The sequence below is a fragment of the Mus caroli genome, chromosome 9 (genome assembly GCF_900094665.2).
Source record: "Mus caroli chromosome 9, CAROLI_EIJ_v1.1, whole genome shotgun sequence".
Taxonomy (NCBI): Eukaryota; Metazoa; Chordata; class Mammalia; order Rodentia; family Muridae; genus Mus; species Mus caroli.
This window is the reverse complement of record NC_034578.1, coordinates 116,669,569-116,689,365: the sequence shown is the minus strand read 5'-3', so window position 1 is coordinate 116,689,365 and position 19,797 is coordinate 116,669,569. Positions and strand designations below refer to the sequence as shown.

General features: G+C 50.5%; 1 protein-coding gene across 1 annotated transcript in view; it reads right to left on the bottom strand.

Moving 5' to 3' along the window:
• Nucleotides 1-19,226, bottom strand: part of Trak1 (trafficking kinesin protein 1) — a 166,164-nt gene extending 146,938 nt beyond the window's left edge. The window contains exon 1 of the mRNA XM_029481567.1: nt 18,905-19,226. The gene's annotated coding sequence lies outside the window, so the exon portion shown is untranslated. The remainder of the gene's footprint in view (nt 1-18,904) is intronic.
• Between the last annotated feature and the right edge of the window lie 571 nt (nt 19,227-19,797).

Below are 19,797 nucleotides of genomic sequence, written 5' to 3'. Positions count from 1 at the left end.
AAAAAACAAAAAACAAAAAAGAATGACCTTGAACTGAAAAATCCTCCTGCCTCCACTTCCTGAGTGCCAGGGTTACAGGCTTGTACCACCACACCCAGTTTGTGTGGTGGCTGGGGATCAAACTCAGGGCTGCATGCTAAGCAGGCACACTAAGACAGGTCACATCCCCAGCCCCCAGGGCGAGGCTCAGATGAGACACTGTATCCATTCTAGGCACAGATACAGCACTCATGAGAAACCATCACTGAGCAAGCCACTGAGAATCTCTGGAAAGCTTTGACTCAGGAGACAGTCAGTGAGGTTGGCTGACACCAGCTGTCATGCTAATGCCCTTGGCAGCAGTATGCCCTTTTCCTCAGTGATTTGGTCAGCAGTAGCCTTGTGATCATCAAGGAAGGAGGAAGTCTAACGTTTTTTTCTTCTTCCTTCAAGAAAACATTTTTTGTATGTTTGTGTTCTAGTTTCATTCCACTGCTGTGATAAAATATCATGACCAAAAGCATCTTGGGAGAGAAAAGAGCTTACTTGGCTTATACTTCCAGGTCCCAGTCCATTGCTGAGAAAAGATAAGGCAGGAATTCAAGCAGAGGCCATGGAGGGACGCTGTTAGCTGGCCTGCTCTCTGGCTCATGCTCAGCTAGTCTTGCACAATCCAGGACTACCAACCAGCCCACTGTGGGCTGGGCCCTCTAGCATCAATTGATAATTCACATGGCACCACCACAGGCCAATCTGAGAGTGGTAATCCCTCTACAAGGCTTTCTCCCAGATGGCTCTTCAAACTGATAATTAGAGAAAGCCAGAATAATCTGGCTGTCGTGTGACCTGGGCTAGACTAGAACCCTCTTTATGACCCAGGCTGCCCTCAAAATCTTCCTGCCTTGGCCTCCAGGATACTGCTGGGATCCCCTAGTGGAACTATCACATCCAGTGAGAAAAGTAATTGCTTAGCTACAAAATAGAAATGTGGCTCTCAACGTCCTTGTGTTCCAAGTCTACCCTGGGATAAAGACACCATATGCTTCTTAGATGCATCTGCCACTAAGCCTTCTTTGCTAAATGCCTGATTAGCAATTACACAGAACACCTACAGTCAAACCACCATCGCCACTAAAGGTAAACACGCTCTGACATCACAAACTCCATTAAGAAGGTACATGGATCCGGTCCTCACATTAGACTCTCGGTGTCCACAGCCAGATGCCCTGAGTCCCCACAGCCTGCAGTACGACCCTCCCTCTGAAGTCCTCCTCCTGGAGCCTGTTCTGCCTCACTCCCCTGGCTCTCCATAGCAACAGGACCATGGTGCTCCCCTGAGCAACTTCCTATCATACTCTGATCATAATCTAAGTTCCTCACCAGGTAAGTCGAAGCAGGATGTGGGTGTCTATTTGCCCTGACCACCACCAGGTCCCTCTGCCTCCATATCACCTCCCTAGGGACTCCAGGGCTCAGCCAGCCACAGTGACCTTGCCTAGTCCTGCCACTTACTATTTGCTGGCTCTGGGAACCTCTCCCTGCACAGTTCCACTTCCATTATTCAGTCTCTCCTTACTCCTACCCTTCCCAGAGACACCTGTGTCACCTGCCCACTACTCTCTTCTCCCTAGATGCTGAAGTAGCTCTGTCCTTGACACTCAGCAACTCACAGTTAAACCACTTTACACCAGCCTGGACCCCTCTCCATTCTGCCAGGAATCCCCTAGTTCCAACGCACATGTGTGTGCACCCACGTATGTATGTGATGTGTGTGGTGTGTATATGTGATGTGTGGGCAATGTGTGTGGAATGTATATTAGTGTGTGTGTGTGTGTATGATGTGTATGTGTGGGATCTGTGTGTGAATGTATGTGGTATGAGTGTGTGTGTAATGTGTATATATGTGTGGTATGTATATGTGATATGCATGTACTATATGTGTGAGTGTGGGTGGTATGCGTGTGTGTGACGTGTTGTAGGTCCTATGGGGGAGCAGCCAGTGCTCTAAACTGTTGAGCCATTTCTCTGGTCCAGCTCACGGATGTTAAGAAGAGGAGTAGCAACTTCAGGCAGAAGCCTTATATTCTATAAGGAGTAGACCACAGAATTCAGCTGCTGGGCTCAGTATTTGTTCATCTCACCACACAGTCAGGTCTGGGGCTTCCCCCAGCCCCCAATCTTTGATTTTTATTTTAACGATTCAACAATAATTTTAAATCCCTAAGTATTTTTCTAAGCAGATATACTGACTTGTCTTTGAAATTCTCCGTTAAAACTGTCTTCAGACGGCTGTGACCACAATTAGTCAGAAACGCCCCTCATCTGTACACAGACCGCTTCCTTAGGTTGTGCGTATAACCAGGAAGTTCTGCCAAGGTTACAAACTTAAACCGATCAAGACTCCTGCACTTTGAAATAAACGTTAGGGAGCGTCCACCGAGAGGCCACGCCCGGGATATGTCGCCTCAAAGCCTCAGACAGTGAGAACAGTGTAACGGCGACTCTGTCCTGTGGAGGCTGTGATGGGACCCAGGACAGCAGCAGAAAAGATGACCAGCTGGCTAATGTCACACAGGCTTGTCCCCTCTGCCCCAGGCTCACTTCTCAGCCTGCCACACTCTGAGGACAGGAAGATACCAACCTGCAATTCAAACCAGGCTCCTGTAACTTAACAGCTCTCGCCCAGGGTGACCCCCAGACCTCCCAGCACACCTGACACTATCTAAGCAAGGCTGAGGTTCACAGTTGATCAGGGCGGACAGGCTTTGTGTCCCGCAGCAACCAAGTTTCACACAGAAGTGGGAGGGATGGGGAAGAAGGACAGACAGTAAGAGAACTTGGAAAACAGGGTGGAGAGAGAGGGAGAGGTGGAGAAGGACAGGGAAGAGAAAACAGAGAGGAGTAACGGAGAGAAAGACAGGAAAAATAAAAAGACGGAAAAGGGAAAACTCTGTGGTTTTTAAAAAAAAAAAGGCGCTGTTTCCTGGGCAAACTATCTACCAGTGTGAACCCTGACTTTTCCACGCCCTGTATTATACCATATTCGGGAAGTGAGCTCGGCTGGAACCGCGCCTAAGAACATCTGTCCACGACTGGAAACCGCCCTAAGAATAGCACAGCTGGTGTCCCAGGACTAATGAGCTCACCCCCACGTGACCACGTCTGCCTCCTTCCTCTGCCGCTCCTCCTCCAGGGAGGTGGGAAAGTCCAGCCCTCCCCCACACTTAGTCTTTATTTCCCTCGGGGCCTTCATTCTTCCTTCCAGAAGCCACTCCTGCCGCTTTCCTGAGCTGGGATGCTCAGACCCAACAATTCCCCTGAAAAGACACGACCTTAGCATGAAAGGCAAATATGGGGAGAAAGGTGGGCCCATCGCTTCAGGGCTCGACGCCATCAAGAGGGTTACGCTATGCTGGCGAATGGATCAATTCCTTGAAATAGCCAACTTCTCAAAGTAACAGCCACATGGTATATCCAAATAGTTGTGTGCATGTCTACAAGTAACGATGAAAGTGCTGAGACTGGAGAGTGCTCAGCTAGTATAGTGCTTCACAAACACGATGACCTGAGTCTGAGTCCCAGCACCACAGGGACAGTGTTGGCATTTTGTCTAGGCTCCGCCCCACAGTTGCCTGGCAACAGCTTGGTGGGCCTGACTCACTATAAAAGGGGTTGCTTGCTTGCCCCCCTCCTTGCTCTCTTGCTCTCTTCTCCTCTTGCTCTTCTCCCTCCCACCCCATTCCCTTCCCCCTCTCTCCACGCGCTCATGGTCGGCCTCTACTCGCCCCCCACCCCCGCTTTCTCTGTCTTTACTACCCCATCAAACACCCCCCCCATGCCCTACATAAACTATGCGGTAGTATGGATGGTACCTTGGGACAGGAGTGGGGGTGGGAGGTGGACTGGGGGGAGGAGTGAGAAAGGAATGCCTCAGCATGGGCCCTCAAAGGTACCCCCTTCCCCCACATTATGACTCCACCAAACATATCCCTGCCTTCTTTTCCTTTTATAAAGCACAACAGGATATCCCAGGTCTAATGAAAGACCCTGTCTCAAAAAATAGAGCAGAAACCCCTTGAGATAGCTCAGCCAGTAAAGGCATTTGCCCAGCCTGATGACCTGAGTTTGATTCCTGGGACCCACATGATAAAAGGCAAGGGCTCCCCCCCCCCCCCGTGATGAGCACACGTGCACATGAGTGAGTGAATGAATGAATGAATAAATGAATGAGGTAGAGAGACTGAGAAAGACATTGATACAGGCTTGTTTTTTTCTGCCAGTTAAAGTTAATCTGCCTAGACATCAGAGCCCCTAACTGCGACACACAGACACAGACACACACACACACTCAAGAGTATGCACACACAACTTAAAGAACAAAGAAAGGACAGAGGGAAGGACGCAATTCCTAACTGATTAGGAAAGGCTAGAAAGTCCTGTGGCATAATGAACAGCCCCTCCAGGAGCCCCTGTGACTGGGTCTGGCCAGCCCAGAGCTCATTTCCCATAGACCAGGAACACTGCTAGAGTGTAAGCCCTCCAGACCTGGGAAGGGGGCAGGGCGGTGAACAGACCAATGAGGGTACAAGCCAGGGAGGTTTCACCCTGACTGGTATCTGCTCTGAAAACTGACCCCACAACCCTGCACTTTGAAAGACCTTCCAGCATTTTCAGAAACCACACCCAGGCACAGGATCGGGAACCCTAGCAGGAATCCATAGGAGGGGATGCCTAGTGGTGCTGAGGTTGTCTCTATGGCAACCGAAGAGGCCGCTGACTCTGGGCAACAGATCCAGACTGCCAGATGGGCATCTCTCACTCACTAGAGAAAGACAAAGGGCCCTTTTGCAAAACCACACTCAGTAACACACAATAGCACGCATGCAGTCTTGAGGTTAACAAATTACCAAATTCCACCCCTGTCTACCAGGTAATTATACCCATAGCAATTACACAGCTAGCTGAAAGGTGGGTAATGATTAACCATCAAACAGCGCTCTACACCAAGACCTGGTGGTGCTGCCGTCTTCGTTTAAGACATACATGAGTTGCACAAGTCTTGACAAGCTCATATTTTTGATTTATAATGCCAGGGCAGCCCACGGGTTAAAGCTGACAAACAAATGGAACATCAGCAAGACAATCATTGCAGGCTTGGGGAGAGGCTGGGCTGAGGAACGCGTGCCTAACACTTGTGATGTCCTGGGTGGGAGCCTTTAAACTGACAAACCTTTGTTTAATTACTTTAAGGAATATCATACTTTGTCTCCTTTTGTGGAATATTCAGCACCCTGAACAGAACCTGCTGCCAGACCCAACACAGGCGACTTCCCTCACAGGACACCGCGGGCCTGAACCTGGAACATGGCTATTTTCATCTTTGTCCTTTTGCACTTTGTAGGTCACATATCCAGGGCGAGCTGCTCTTTCTCATGCCTTACAGACTCTTCCTGGCTCCATCCTCAGTTCCTACTGAGCTATACTGGAAACTGAGCCAAGAGGAAAACCAACAGTGCTGATCCTGTCTTGAATTAATCTTTTCTTATTTTGCCTCTCATGCCCCTCCACCCCTGCCCCCACCATCATTTGGAGTCTTTAAAGTACTACATTAAAAATAACCACTTATACTGAGCTGAGGATCTGGCTCAGTGGTCAACTGCATGCTTATGGTGGGCTTGAGGCATTGAGTTCAATTCCTGACTCAAAAGAAAAAAAGACTGATCGTAATTCCTGAGATTTTTTTTTTCACTTTCCTTTAAATTCTGGACCTCCAGGCAAGTGCCCAAGTCAGAAGAACAAAACACCCTTAGGAAACGAAAAAAAAAAAAACAAAACACTCAAGTTCCATTACCCACCCTGAAGACTGGATAACAGTCAGTCACCTTAAGGACCACCTGACAAAGTGTGTGTGACTGTGTGCTATGTGTGCGTGCGTGTGTCAGCCATGACACATATATGGAGGTTACAGGACAATTTCAGGAGTTGGCTCTCTCCTTCCACCTGTGGGTGCCAGGGATAGAACTCAGGTCCTCAGACTTGGCCACAAGCACCTTCACTTCCTGAGCCATCCTGCCGGTCCCATTTACTTCATTTTACAGCCTGATGAGTTCTCACCTGAGAACAGACAAATTAACTAGAACTCCTTCACAGGTTTTAATTATGTCTCACACTGGCAGTGCCCCTTTGTGTACTACTTTGCAGGACACATCCACATCTCTGGCCTCCGGTGGTGTGAAAAAAAAAAAAATTATTCTGCAATCCTCCAGAATGGCCTTGTGCATCGGCCTCTTTTGCTCAACATTCTGTCTGCAACGTTCAGGTGTTTGTTGAATGCATTCATGCCTCATTCTTTCTCCTGGCTGAGTAATACTCCATTGTGTGGCTTGTGGGGTTTCAGTTTGGGGAGGGGGGTCTCATGACTGAAGCTGCTATGGAATAGGTACCAAAGCACCCACTGAGGAGATGCGTAAGCCCAGCCTGCCTCTGGGTACCAGGTGATGTTCAGGTTTTATTGTTCTTCTTTAAAGATGGGGTCTCATGTGTAGCCCAGGTCGTGTAGTCCAATCTGACAGACTCCAGACTCCGTCTCCAGAGTGCCTGTGCCACCGCGCCCACCCCAGCTGCTCTTTCTGTGGGGTGATCGACACACCTTCAGCACTATACCTTTAGCACTCGGCACTGTCAAATGTCTCACCCGGCTGCCGGCTGCCGAGGAATCTTTGCTAACTGAAGCAGCTTCTGATTGGCTCTGATTTAACACAATTCACAGCTCTAACAGTCAAGCTCTCCACCCCCATGTCACAGAAAAGGATGGAAATGTCCCTAATGCAGGCTCACTCGCTCTAGGCACCAGACAAGTATGGATGATGTCCTAAAGGGAGCCTGCAGAGGGTCACCAGCAGTACCAGTGCTCAGGTGCTGCGTGCTGGTATAAGGTGTCTACATGGCTGTTTGTCTGGCTAGCACGCACGGAGCCATGGCTAGCTTGTAGGGTGTCCTGGACTTGATTCTGAGCACCACATAAACTGGGTGTGGTGGGGACGGCCTGTAACTCCAGAACTTCAGAGGTGGAGGCAGGAGGACCAGAAATTTAAGGTCACCCTTGACTACTACATAATGCATTTGAGGCCAGACTAGGACATATGAGATCCTCACTCAGGAACAAACAGAAAATAATAACAAATAGAGGTGGCTAGGTGTTTCAGCTCTGACTGCCAATCCTGATGACCGGACTCCATCCCCTGGTCCCACATGGAGGAAAGAGAAAACTTCCTTTGCCAAGCTGAACTACACACAGGCGTACACATGTACATACATGTACACACACACACACACACAATATAAAGACTTCCTTAAGCATTTGAACAAAAGTCCTCCACAAAAATCAATAACTACATAGTGTCTCCAAAGCTTAATGTCTCTGCTGAAGTACAGGAAACCAGGTGGCATGAGAGCAAATTTCTGCACACCTACTGTGTACAAACACATCCTTGCACACCTGTGTACAAACACACCCTTGGCCTCCCACAGACCCCATCACAGTCACCATGAAAAGGCTCCTTCCCCAGCTCCCCTCCCTTTCATGACCTCTTTTGCAACCATGCTGGATTCCTTCTACCAAAGACATCTCTCCCCAGATGGGCCCCAAACCCTTACCTGTTGCCAACATTGACCTGAAGACTTCACTGTCCCAAACATGTCAGCCTGGAGATCTGAGGAGCACATCACATCATGCCCGCCCCATTTGGGAGCACTCCCATCAGGATGCCCCCAGGGCCAACTGTGATGGCTTACCTTCACACAGGCTCAGCCTTGACCCTGCCCCTCCCCCACCCTCTAGGCCCTCCTCCACCCCCCAGCCTTCCCTTTTCCCCTACACATCACCCAAACTTGCCAGCTTCTTTCCACTCAGACAGGACCTACCATGCAAACAGAAGTCACCTCCCCTCAGTCTGAGAAAAAGCTTTCTTAGCAGGTCTCAGGCGCCATGGAGACCGAGGGGGCCCTAGACACTCACACTGACTCCAGATCCTTTTACCACAGCAAAGTCAGACTCCCCACTCTGCCATGAGGCTTCTTTTTAGAAAATCTGGCAGATTCAACCCTTTTCTGCCCTAGGGACCAAGTGGGGATTCTTGGGGTTCCTGGGGGTGACCAGGTGGGTAGTTCTCACATTTGCTTCTGAGGGACACTGTCTGCCATGCTGTCTGTTGTCCTCGGCCAAACAGAATTTGACATGTAGAAAAATAACCAAACTCCGAGGGATATTTATAAAGTTCTTTTTTTTTTTTTTTTGGTCTTTTTCGAGACAGGGTTTCTCTGTGTAGTCCTGGCTGTCCTGGAACTCACTTTGTAGACCAGGCTGACCTCGAACTCAGAAATCCACCTGCCTCTGCCTCCCAAGAGCTGGGATTAAAGGCGTGAGCCACCACCACCTGGCTGCAAATGCAATTCTTGTCCCTTTTAAATGTGCATCATTTCTTCCTGTCCAATCCCACTGGGTGAGCTGAGCGGGGGCAGGGGAGGGGGAGACTCCCGTGTGTAAAGCACTGACTATGACAGCCTGAAGAACAGAGTTCAAATCCCAAGGCCTACATGACACCGAGCCCTGTGCTCTCTCAGGGAGCTCCCTGACCAGCTAGCCGGGGTACACAGTAGCAAACAACAAAAGAGAGACCTTGTCCCAAATAAGGTGACAGGTGAAGACCAATGCCCAAGGCTGTCTTCTGACCTCCACATGCGCATCACGGCTACAAGTTCCCCCAGGGACCTACCATTCAGTATCTAAGCATTCCCACCTATCCTTCAATTTGTAGATGTATTTATTCACTTTTGGTTTTTAAAGGTCTTACTTGCTATGTAGCTCAGGCTAGCCTCAAATTTGAGTCAATCCTCCTGCTCTCTGCCGTTATGAGAGAAACCATGAACAAAAGCAAAGTAGGGAGGAGAGGCATATTCATCTCACACTCCCAGGTCGCAGTTCATCATTGAGGGAAGCTGGGCAGGAACCTGGGGCAGGAACTGAAGCAGAGGCCACGGAAGGACAGTACTTGCTAGCTTGCTCTCTATGGCGTACTCAGCCTGTTTTCTTATAACACCCAGGACCTGCCCAAAGGCAGCACTGCTAACAGCCATCTGGGCACTCCCACATCAGTCACTGGTCAAGAAAATGCCCCACAGACTTCCCACAGACCAACCTGATGGAGGCAATTCCTCAGTTGAGGTTCCCTCTTCCGAGGTGCCCTAGGCAAGCTGAGGGCACTAACCAGCACAGCCATTATGCACAGCTTAATCACTTTTTAAAATACAAACAACTCCCCCAACTCATATACGGCACAGACACATCCATGGCAAACGCTGACATCTCGTATTTTTTTCTGTTTTCCCAGTGTGTGTCTGGGACCTTCATTGGCTTTGCAATCACAAAAACATCCTGCTTGTTTTCTCAAATAGCCAAGCTGTTTCCTTAAATACACAACAACAAACAGTAGGTTTCCCACAAGCGATCTCTGGAATGCCTGTATCCAAGCATCCAAGCATCCAAGCATCGGGTCCAGAGGGATTTTCCTAATGTCGTGGGACTATGGCAAAGTTAACTCTTTCTCCTCAAAGCCTAAACAGGGAAGTTGTCAAGGACACAAAAACCACAGCCTACACCAATGCTTGATGGTGCTGAGGCCTCTCCCTGCTGTTGCTGTCCAGGGAAGACAGCAAACTGGCCAAGGCAGGTGGCCCACAGTGTGTAGGTACCATGGGTACCAACTCCTGCATTCCCTAACCACCCTCTGAGGTTACCACACCATTCAGGTGCAGTCAAAGAATACCTGGTGTTGTGTGACAAGACTTTCCTTGGGGGGATGCAACACACACAGTTACTCACCCCAAATAGGGAGCCCATGACAGACCAAAGTGTGAATACCATGAGTTTATTGGGGTTACTTACAGGAATATGGGTGAGAGATTACCTTCAGGAATGTGGGTGAAGGGTTACTTACAGAAGCAGAAATGATTCAGACAGTGGCATCTCCAATCCTGCCCCAGCATGGGTGACGGCTCACAAGCTGGGAACCTGGAGCATGCTGCACAGCCTGCAGACAGCTCAGCCAGCAGGTTGGAAAGGAACTTTTCCAGGTGCCTGGGTTGGTCTAAACCTCATCTCAGACAGTTTCTGCTTCTTTCAGGTCTGGCCTCTGAGTTGCCTCTGCAGCTCAACTTTATCCAACCTGAGTGGAAAGCTCAACTTTTAATGTTTACTCGTAGAGGGAGGGACCTAGTGAATTTGGTCTGTTTCAGGGACTTCCTGAAGCTATTTTGAGTAGTTTACCTTCTTGCAGGAGGGAATGCTTTAATGTCTGAGGAAACTGTTATACAAGACCAGAGGCAGAGGTGGGGAGGGGTGAGGCTGCAGAGGTGGAATGGGGTAAGGTCTGGGAGGTGGGAGTGGGGGTGGGGTGATGAAATGGTCAAATACTAGCACAGTGTGAATGAAGCCCTGCCTGAGTTTGACCCTCATAGAAAAAGAAGAGAGGGTTTTATGCTAGGATCAACATTTCTAAGCACCGGTCTCCAAAGGGGAAAGGAAGGCTCACTGTGCACGACATTTCCCCCAGACCATTAGATCCAAAGGCTTTTATGTCAGTCATCATGGTACACCTGTTATGCCAGCCCTTAGGAGGCAGAGGCTAGTGGATCTCTGTGAGTTCAAAGACACAAGTTCTCAGCTGAATGAATGGATGAATGAATGAATGAAAAATGGTTAACAAGAAGGTAAAGACCTTTCTTTTAACTAATAGATGAAAACATTCATGTCCATAAAGCAGAATTATCTGATATCCACAGTATTTGGCATCTCATTTAAAACACAATATGCCCTGAGCCATCTCAGGACATCTGTCCCCACCCCAGGCTCACAGATACAACCCCATGAGTCACACATAACGATCCCCTCCTGTTCTCTTTCACACTTTGCTCTAAAACCACTATGGGGTACCCTGAATCACAGGTCACGGGCTTGCGTTTCTGTTTGTTTGCCTGCGTTTTTAATCCTCTGGCACAAAGTTCACCAATTCCATCCATACAGGATGGCACGCAACTGCCCATCCCTGTAGTTGAAGCACGGCCTCAATTTTCTTCCCCAGTTTTAGCAGTAGCGAAAGGCCACTAAGAGGACCCATTGAGAATGAATGACCCTTGATATCATGGCCACCTCCAAAATTCCCAACTCAGAGTCACAATCTAACAGGCTAGCCCTATTTACCATGAGACACCCCCACACCCAGTATACAGAATGTGGCTCACCGGTAAAGCAGAAGTTGGCCTGTGCAAAGCTGTGGCTTCCGTTCCCAGCACTACAAAATGAAACAGCACATGTCATTTCAATCTGGTTTAGATTCTTTCTCTCCTAGATCCACCAACTGTAATTCTGGGTATACACCCAAAAGAAATGAATGTAGGGACCCAGTGTATTATTTGTACAGCAAAGGTCGCAGCAATGTGAGCCACAGTGGCCAATGATGGAAACCCTGGTGTTCAGTAATGGACAAAATATTATTCAGGCCGGGCATGGTGGCACATGCCTTTGATCCCAACACTCGAGAGGCAGAGGCAGGCAGATTTCTGAGTTCGAGGCCAGCCTGGTCTACAGAGAGAGTTCCAGGACAGCCAGGGCTATACAGAGAAACTCTGTCTCAAAAAAATAAAAAAACAAAACCAAAAATATTATTCAGCCTTACAAAAGAAATTTGACACATGCTTCAACAATAACAGCAACAAAACCACACAAATAAACAAACCAGCAAAATGAGCCAGACACCGAGGACAAGATGGCTTGTTTGGCATTTCTGGTGTGGCCAAGTTTAGAGACAGGAATTTGGGGTGGAGGGTTATCAAGAGCTGGGATGGAGAGATATGTTTAATGGGTAGTGAGTGTTTCAGTTGAGGACAATAAAGAAGGTCCTGGAAATGTAGGTGAAGGTCTCTACACAACACAGACATATTTAATGCTACACGCTGAAAGCAGTTAAAATGATATATTTATGTAATATATATTTCATGGGTATTTTTTAAGTGAAATAAAAAATGATCGTTCTTAGGAAAATCAAGGTTTTCTGTTACCTCACGTTAAGGGACTTGTGTAGCTATGGGGAAGGACATGAATAATTAGCCAAGGATTGGCTGCTTGCTCTTCTCTATACACAAGACCGTTGGGGAGCCAGAGGCCTGAGGGGGTCCGTGGCTTCATGAAAGGCAGGCAAGAGCAGGTGGCACACACGGGCCTTGGATCTTACACCCCAGCTGCCACTCGGCCACTGTACCTTGTGACACTTCTGCTCGGTGTGAATGACCCAAAACTTTAGACCCACTGAACAACAAAACAAGAGTAGATGGGTGAGTGTGTCAAAGACCCAGCTAAGAACCGGGCAGATTGGTGGGTGAATTCTTAAGAACTCAGAAAGACTGGGCTGGAGTTGGGCTCACTTGATAGAGTGCTTCTCCAGCACTCATGGAGGCCTGATTTGGTCCCCAAGCCCTAAAAACTGGCATGGTGGTGGACTCCTATAATTTCAGCACTCAGGAGGGTCAGAAGTTCAGTCATCTTTAGCTACATGACAAGTCTGAGGCCAGCCTGGGCTACATGAGACCGATCATAAAACAGCAGTCATCTATCTTTGTGTATATGTGTCTGTGTGAACATATGCATATGTATATGTGTATAGGCATGCATACATAAGCATATTCATGTCTGTGTATATGTGCATATACGTGAGTGGGTATACGCATATACGTGTATCTATACGTATATGCCTGCATACCTATGTATACATAAACAATACCTATCTTGCTGATGTCTTAGCTCCCTGCAGAGGCAGGAGGGGAGTGTTCCCGGCTGACTACACTTGGGGCTGTTCTCCTGGCTGCTGAGAGAGAATAGCAAGTCAGTCCTTCCTCTCTTCAGCACCTCCCACTTTACAGTTCATTGCCCAGGATTAAAGGAAAATGGGGTTGGGGGAGGAGTGGACTCAAAGATCTTTCCTAAAAAACACTAAGCCCTTTCCTTTCAGTGCCTGGCAGGGGCGAATGCAAGGAACACTGAGCCCCAGCTCTATGCAGCAGGGAAGGGACTTACTCTGCCCAATGCCCACAAGGTCTGGTCAACTCAGAAAAGAACCTGTCTGCCTAAGCACATGGTGATGGCTCTGTACACGCTGCCTGGAGACATGTTGAAAATGCAGGCTCAGATTTAGCAGGGCTAATATTCTGCAGATCTAAGAAGTTTCCAGGTTGACACGATGAAGGTGATGGCGGTGGTGATTGCGGTGATGGTGATGATGGTGGTGGTGGTGATGGCGGTGGTAACAGCGGCAATCGAGGACAACGATGACCAAGATGCCCCCCACCCCGGCCCCATTCTGAGAAATGAACCCTCTATGTTCCTGAGGTCTGCCTGTGCCACTACAACAGGGACCGAAATTTACACAGAAAACAGAGGAGGCTAAGTTCCCCCCATTAAGTACTACCCTCTTAAGCTGTTCTTCCTCAGGACACAACCACCTCCTGCCACCATGAAGCGGAGCTCTTAGCCTCTTGGCACAGATGAGCCCTCTGTGGTCTCTCAGCTTGGTCTTATCCCTGGGAAGATGGCTGACACTCCTGCAGCTTAGAAGACTCTGTCCCTACTCCCAGAGAAGTCTCCTGAGATCTTCAGACAAGCAAGTCTGGGACAGCTCCCACACCCCCACATAAACACCTCAGCCAAGTGAGGCCAAACTACATCTAGCATTAGAGAGACTTCTTCTCTTTGGCCACATCCCAAACCGGAAATAATTTCTTCAGGATAGAGGTGAGCCTGTACGAGGCCAATGGGCTGAACTGTTTTCTAAAAGCCGGTGCTGGAGAGATGGCTCAGCAGTTAAGAACAAATGTTGCTCTTACAGAAGACTAGGTCTAGCCAGGCAGTGGTGGTGCACGCCTTTAATCCCAGCACTCGGGAGGCAGAGGCAGGAGGATTTCTGAGTTTGAGGCCAGCCTGGTCTACAGAGTGAATTCCAAGATAGCCAGGGCTACACAGAGAAACCCTATCTCCAAAAAAAAAAAAAAAAGAGAGAGAGAGAGAGAGAGAGAAGGAAGAGGGAGGAGGAGGAGACTAGGTCTCTCAGACCCCAGCATCCACATCAAATGGCCAAGACACTTCAGCTCTAGGGGGACTCTAACGCCCTCTTCTGACCACCTCAGGTACTGCATCCATGAGCAAGTTCACAGAGATACACATACACACATAGCTTTTAAAACTAAATAAAACCCTGACCTCTCCCAGAATGTTCGATGGAGCCAACTGTCGGGTCCCACCACACATATTCTTGCTTAGAAAGAGCTGCCTAAAAGGGCTCCCTTATTCCACCAACCAAGCGGGAAAGTCAGAGAGAGGGTCTATAACACAGTGGCTCCTCCTGTGTCGACAGGCTCTCCATATCCAAAGCCTGACTAATAGTGATATTACAGATATAAATCGCTTTGAAGCAACACAGTGAGCGTGGGATTCCCGTCAGCTCGTCCCCGTGAACCTGCCAGAGGATGGAGGCATATTTCAATCAACATGATCGGGTTATCTAGTACTAAAGTCCAGGAATCGAGGCTGAGAACAGTGACACTGAGGTACCGGGAAGAGTGGGTAAGGTGAGGGCACAAAGTTCAGAACATACAGTCAAGTCGCACAGGTCTCACACTTGGGGCTATCTCCAACTGGCTCTCTCTCTTTTTAATGTTAGTGTATGGATGATGTGCATATGTGTGTGTTCACGTGGGTACATGCGTGTGCATGTGGAGGCCAGATGATGACCTCAAGGGTCATTCCTTAGAAACTGTCTGCCTCGCGTCTTGACACAAGGGTCTCTCACTAGTGTGGAGCTCAACAACTGAGCTGAACTGATTGGCCAGAGAGCCCCAGGGATCCATTTATCTATTCCGCCTCAGTGCCAGAATGACCGAGATGACCCAGAACGATCGTCTGAGGCCACCACGCGTGGATGGAGCACGAGTCACACTTTACTGATTGCGGCCATCTACTCATCCCTGATTCTTAAGAAAGACGAGATGAGAGAGAAGGAGAAGGAGAGAGAAGATGAGAGGAAGCAGAGAGGCAGAGAGAAGCCAAGAGTGAGCCGGGGAAAGGTTGGTTTACAGTCCCCCGGACACACGCAGCATGGTCTAACTCGGCAATCCAGGTCATTTATATTGTGGTGGCTACTCTGACATCCCTAGTTATTCACAGTGTCCACTTCCAGCTTGGCACAACACTCCCTCTGGTGAATTCTCTTCTGCTCTTGAATGTCCTGATGCGCCAGGCATCTAGAGCCCGAGGACGGCCTGGAAATGAGCCGCCTCCGGGCCTCTCAGGCTGGGAGCGTGCATGCATCACTCTCCACTGCTTGGCACCACCGTGTCAATGTAGGAAGGAAGACTGACACACAGGAGGCTAAGAATCCATCTTGATGGGGAGGTGAGTGGGGAAGGGCAAGCATGGTGGGAGATGGGGACCCTGAGAGGCCACGGTTTCAACCGTCAGCACAAAACAGGGAAGGAACCGGATGAAGTGGGACACAGAGCCCACCCCTAGTGACACATTTCCTCCTGCGAGGCCTCACCGAGTAAACTTCCCCAAACAGCACCACCAACTGGGAACCAGTGTGCAAATGCCTGAGCCTCCAGGGCACAGCTTTCAGGTGTTGGGGAAGGCAGGATAAAGCACCTTTACACCAAAGCAAGAAGAGTCCAGGCTGGGTGCAGTGGCTCAGGCCTGTGGTCTCTGCAGCGAGGAGGCTGAGGCTGAAGCACCTTGAGTCCAGGAGTGACTACTAGCTTAGAGCAACATAATGACATTCTCAAATAGCAAGCAGGACAAATCCACACAGTGTGCTGGCATATGCACACTGTATCCCAGCCCTTGGGAGGTGGAGGCAGAGGGATTAGGAGTTCAAGATTAACCTTGGCTCCATAGCAAGTCTGCTGTCAGCCTGGACTGCACAAGACCCTCCCCACCCCTCAGACCCACCAAAAACACTGAATCCTATTTTCTGGTCTTCATCACAGTAATCATTAACTCAGAAAAGCATCAGAGGCCGCGGCTAAGCTCCCAGACCCTCTGCTAACTTCCTGAGCCTTGACGGCCACAGGAATGAATTAAAAGCATCAAGATAAGCCACTTTGCAGTGTGACACTCTTTATAGCCAGCAGCCACCTGAGAAGCCACTGCCCCCAGCAGTCAGAAGGCTGCACCTCGTAAAGTTCTTAGAATGGTGAGGCCTTTTGAACAGGTGGCCTGGGAGCTGTCCGGCTGGCCCAAAGCCTGGACAAGGATTCTGAGATGCCCACGCACCATCTCACCTGGTCTCAGCACTCCAAGTAAGCAAGCTTACTTAAGCAAGCATCAGCGGTGCCACACAGCCATTCAGAGAAAACAAAGTCCGGCCTAGACCTTCAGATAAACGTGCTGGCGCTCACGTACACCACACCACATGCTTAGACGGACCTTTTCAAGACTGAAAGTGACCCCACTTGGGTACCCCCCCCCCAAAGAGGGCAAGCTGGATCAAGGATCATTGTTCAGAAAGAAAGAAGACAGAGGCGGAGCCAGAACACTCATTCATCCCTGCACCTCCCACCCGGCAGACTTAACCCCAGACTGCAAAGTAAAGTTGAAGATCCCTGCGGCCCTTCCAGTGGAGACCGGTCTCCTAATATCTCTGAAAAAGAGCACCCTTTGTCCCTGCGTTTTCAAACACATGGGGAATAGGCTCAGCCTGGAGACGCCGGCCACTGCAATGAACTCGAGTTTGTCAAGCTTGTAGGGCAGAGACCAAAAGTGCTTTAAAGGCCTGAGTGTGGAGGGCTCAATCTGGGGAGCCCTCAAGAAGGTGAGAGGGAAGACTCTCCACTCTGCCGAGTTGACCTCTGACCTCTGGACATTGTCATACACACAGTAATAAGAGAAAACGAAAAAGGTCTGATTGTGTGTCTACAACCTGTAGTGAGTTTAAAAGAGTGCCTCACCCTCCAAGCCTCCCTTATGGAACAGAAGGGGAGAAAAGGACCTCCCCTGGTAGGAAAGGTGACCTCCTGCCCGCTCACCCACTGTCTTATCAGATGCCTGGAGTAACTCAACAATTAGGCCTTTATAAAGTGCCCAAGCCTAGAGGAGCAGGAGGCCTGCTCTGCACCTGGGAGCGGGAGGTCAAGGTCGGGGATCACAGGTGGCTCGTGCCAGAACCATCCAGCAACGCAGAGGACTCCGGGTGTGCAAGACCAGAGGCAGCCTCAGGCTGGCGAGAAAGAAGTCTTCATTCAACGGCTCCCCGACAAACAGACGCAGCCATTTGGAAACTGAAAGTTTGAAACCCCTTTCATTGTGAATCATGAGCCATGTCACTGTCAAAGCCTGACTTGACACACACTATAAACCTATAAAAGTTATCATTACCATAATATGTCTTAATTATTCCCACCAGGACTTTTCAAAAGTTACAACACTACAAGCTCAGTCAGACCTGAGAGCCCTCCAATGATCTATAAACTTTCATAGAAAACAAACTAACGAACAAAACCACTAACTGTATTCCTTCCATTGGTCCAGTTGAGTTTGGGGGACCAGGATACATGGGACAGGCAGGTAAGACTGGCTAAGTTAGGGGCAAGGTCACACAGTCTGCAGAGGCTGTGAATCTCAGCTTTTCCACTCCAAGACCAGCGTCCTTACCTCAGGAGGGTGGAGCTCAGCTCTGCGCAGGAAATCAGACCCCAACCGTCCCCGGGGCATCAAACAGGAAATGGACCTGGTGCCTTGCCAAGCGGCCAACAGCAACCCAGCCCTTGGCAAACCTGCTATGCCTCCACCTGGGCGTTGAAAGTCAGTTTAGCATCCCCCTGGGCCCAGCTCTGATTTGCAGCTGCTTCTCCACTTGGCCTGGGCTTCTCTGTGAGCAAGCTGGAGTCAGAGGTCACAGCCTTTAGTGTGAGACCAAAGGGGAAGGCAGCTGTCTGTCGCCCAGGTCCACCTCCACCTGTCATCTCCACCCCAACAGGGAGACCGCCCCACTGCACCCATGCGCGCGCGCACTCACACACAAACACATACACACATACACAGGGGCGCTGGAGGCTGCTCAGAGCTCAAGCTGCCCTCCTCCCTCTTGACCGTTCTGGTAGTTAGAAATTGGAAAGGACCCTGTGCCTAGTCTGTTTCCTTATGGCTTTCTTCCACCTTCCCAAAACTAGAAAACCATGCAGGAAAAGAACATGTATCCTGGCTACCCTCTACAGACAGTAGGGTCAACCTTACACAGTTTCAAAGTTTGCGAAGCAAATCGGGAAACAACAAGAAAAAAACCCCAGAGGCCTCAGCATCCATTCTTCCTGCTCAAAGTGGGCAGTAAAAAAGTCTGTCTGAGCAAGCGCAGGCAACTGCTTCTAAGGCTGAGGCTTTGCTGGGGGAGCGCCAGGGAACTTAAAAAAAATCTTCCCTTAACAAACCCGAAAATTTTGTTTGTCCTGACATTTGCTTTTTACCCTCAAGAGGCTGACCTTGGAGACGACACAGAATTGTACAACAGAAGTAAAAGAAGTGACCCAAAGTGAACTCCTTCACTCTCAAGGATAGAAAGGGGGGTCCCTAGGCGCACGACGTTATTTACATGAAGTTCGGGCGGCGAGTGGGAATGTGGGTGCTGCGCGCGCTCGGGCCCCGGGCTCTCTGAAGGTCGTCGGACTGTCTCCGAGGCTGCCCGGGCCCAGAATTGGAGTACACGCGGCGAGGCGGGACAGGGTGGCCTTAGGGCACCTTTCCGGGTGTCCTGGGTCGTCCTGCAGGTGCCACTGGGGAGCAGCTGAGCCGGGGCCCCTCCCCAGCCGCAGGCCGGGAGCTCGAGCTACTTACCCGCAGGAGGCGCGGGGACGGCGGGCGCGGTCCCGGGGCCGGTGTCGCTGCTCCGATTCGTTGTCCGCCCGGCCCCGGCCGCCAGTGGCTCACGTTCCCGGGACTGCGAGGCTCAGCGTAGGCGGGTGCCCGGCGATCCGGGACGCTCCGGGGCTCTGCACGCGCGTGTCACGGGCCGGGGGCGCGCGGGGGCGGGGGCCGAGTGGGCCCCGGGGTGGCGGGTGGGGGCGCGGCCGGGGACAGGGACCGGGCCGGGGATCGTGTCGCGGGCGCCGCAGCGCGGCCTCTCGCCATGGCTCCGCGCGGCCGGGCCTCGCGCCTCCCCTCGCGCTGCCGTCACCGCCCGACGCGCGCCGGGCCCTCCCAGTCCGTCCCCGCCCCGCCCCGCCCTCCCCGCCCGGCCGCCACCTGCACGACAGTCTTCGAGCGCTACAGTCCTCGGTCCCCGCAGCGAGAGGCTCCGAGACCCCAAAAGCTCTGGCCCACTTGGCACCCCGGAGCGTGCGTCCGGGCACTCGCGCTGGGGCGGCTTGGGGACCCCACTGCCAGCGCCGTCTTGGGGTATCAACCCCGGAGTCAAGCACAGAGTTAACGACGCAGGAGGGGGCCATAGACCAGCCATGAGGGCAATGCCATCAAATGAGGAGCTGGTGGAGGTGGCAGAAAGGACAAAGAAACCCTCTGGGAAGCAAATAACATGCAGACTGGTTAACATGGCCCAGCCTACGCGGTCTGCCTACGGGTTACAGGGGACACTGGACGGGACTTGGAGAGACCCAACCTGAACCGAAGATGAGGAGAAAATAAACCCCTCCAGACCCTCCAAATTTCAGGACTAGATAGGAATTGAATAGGAAAATTGTCCAGGCAAAATCTTCCTTGAATGCTCACTG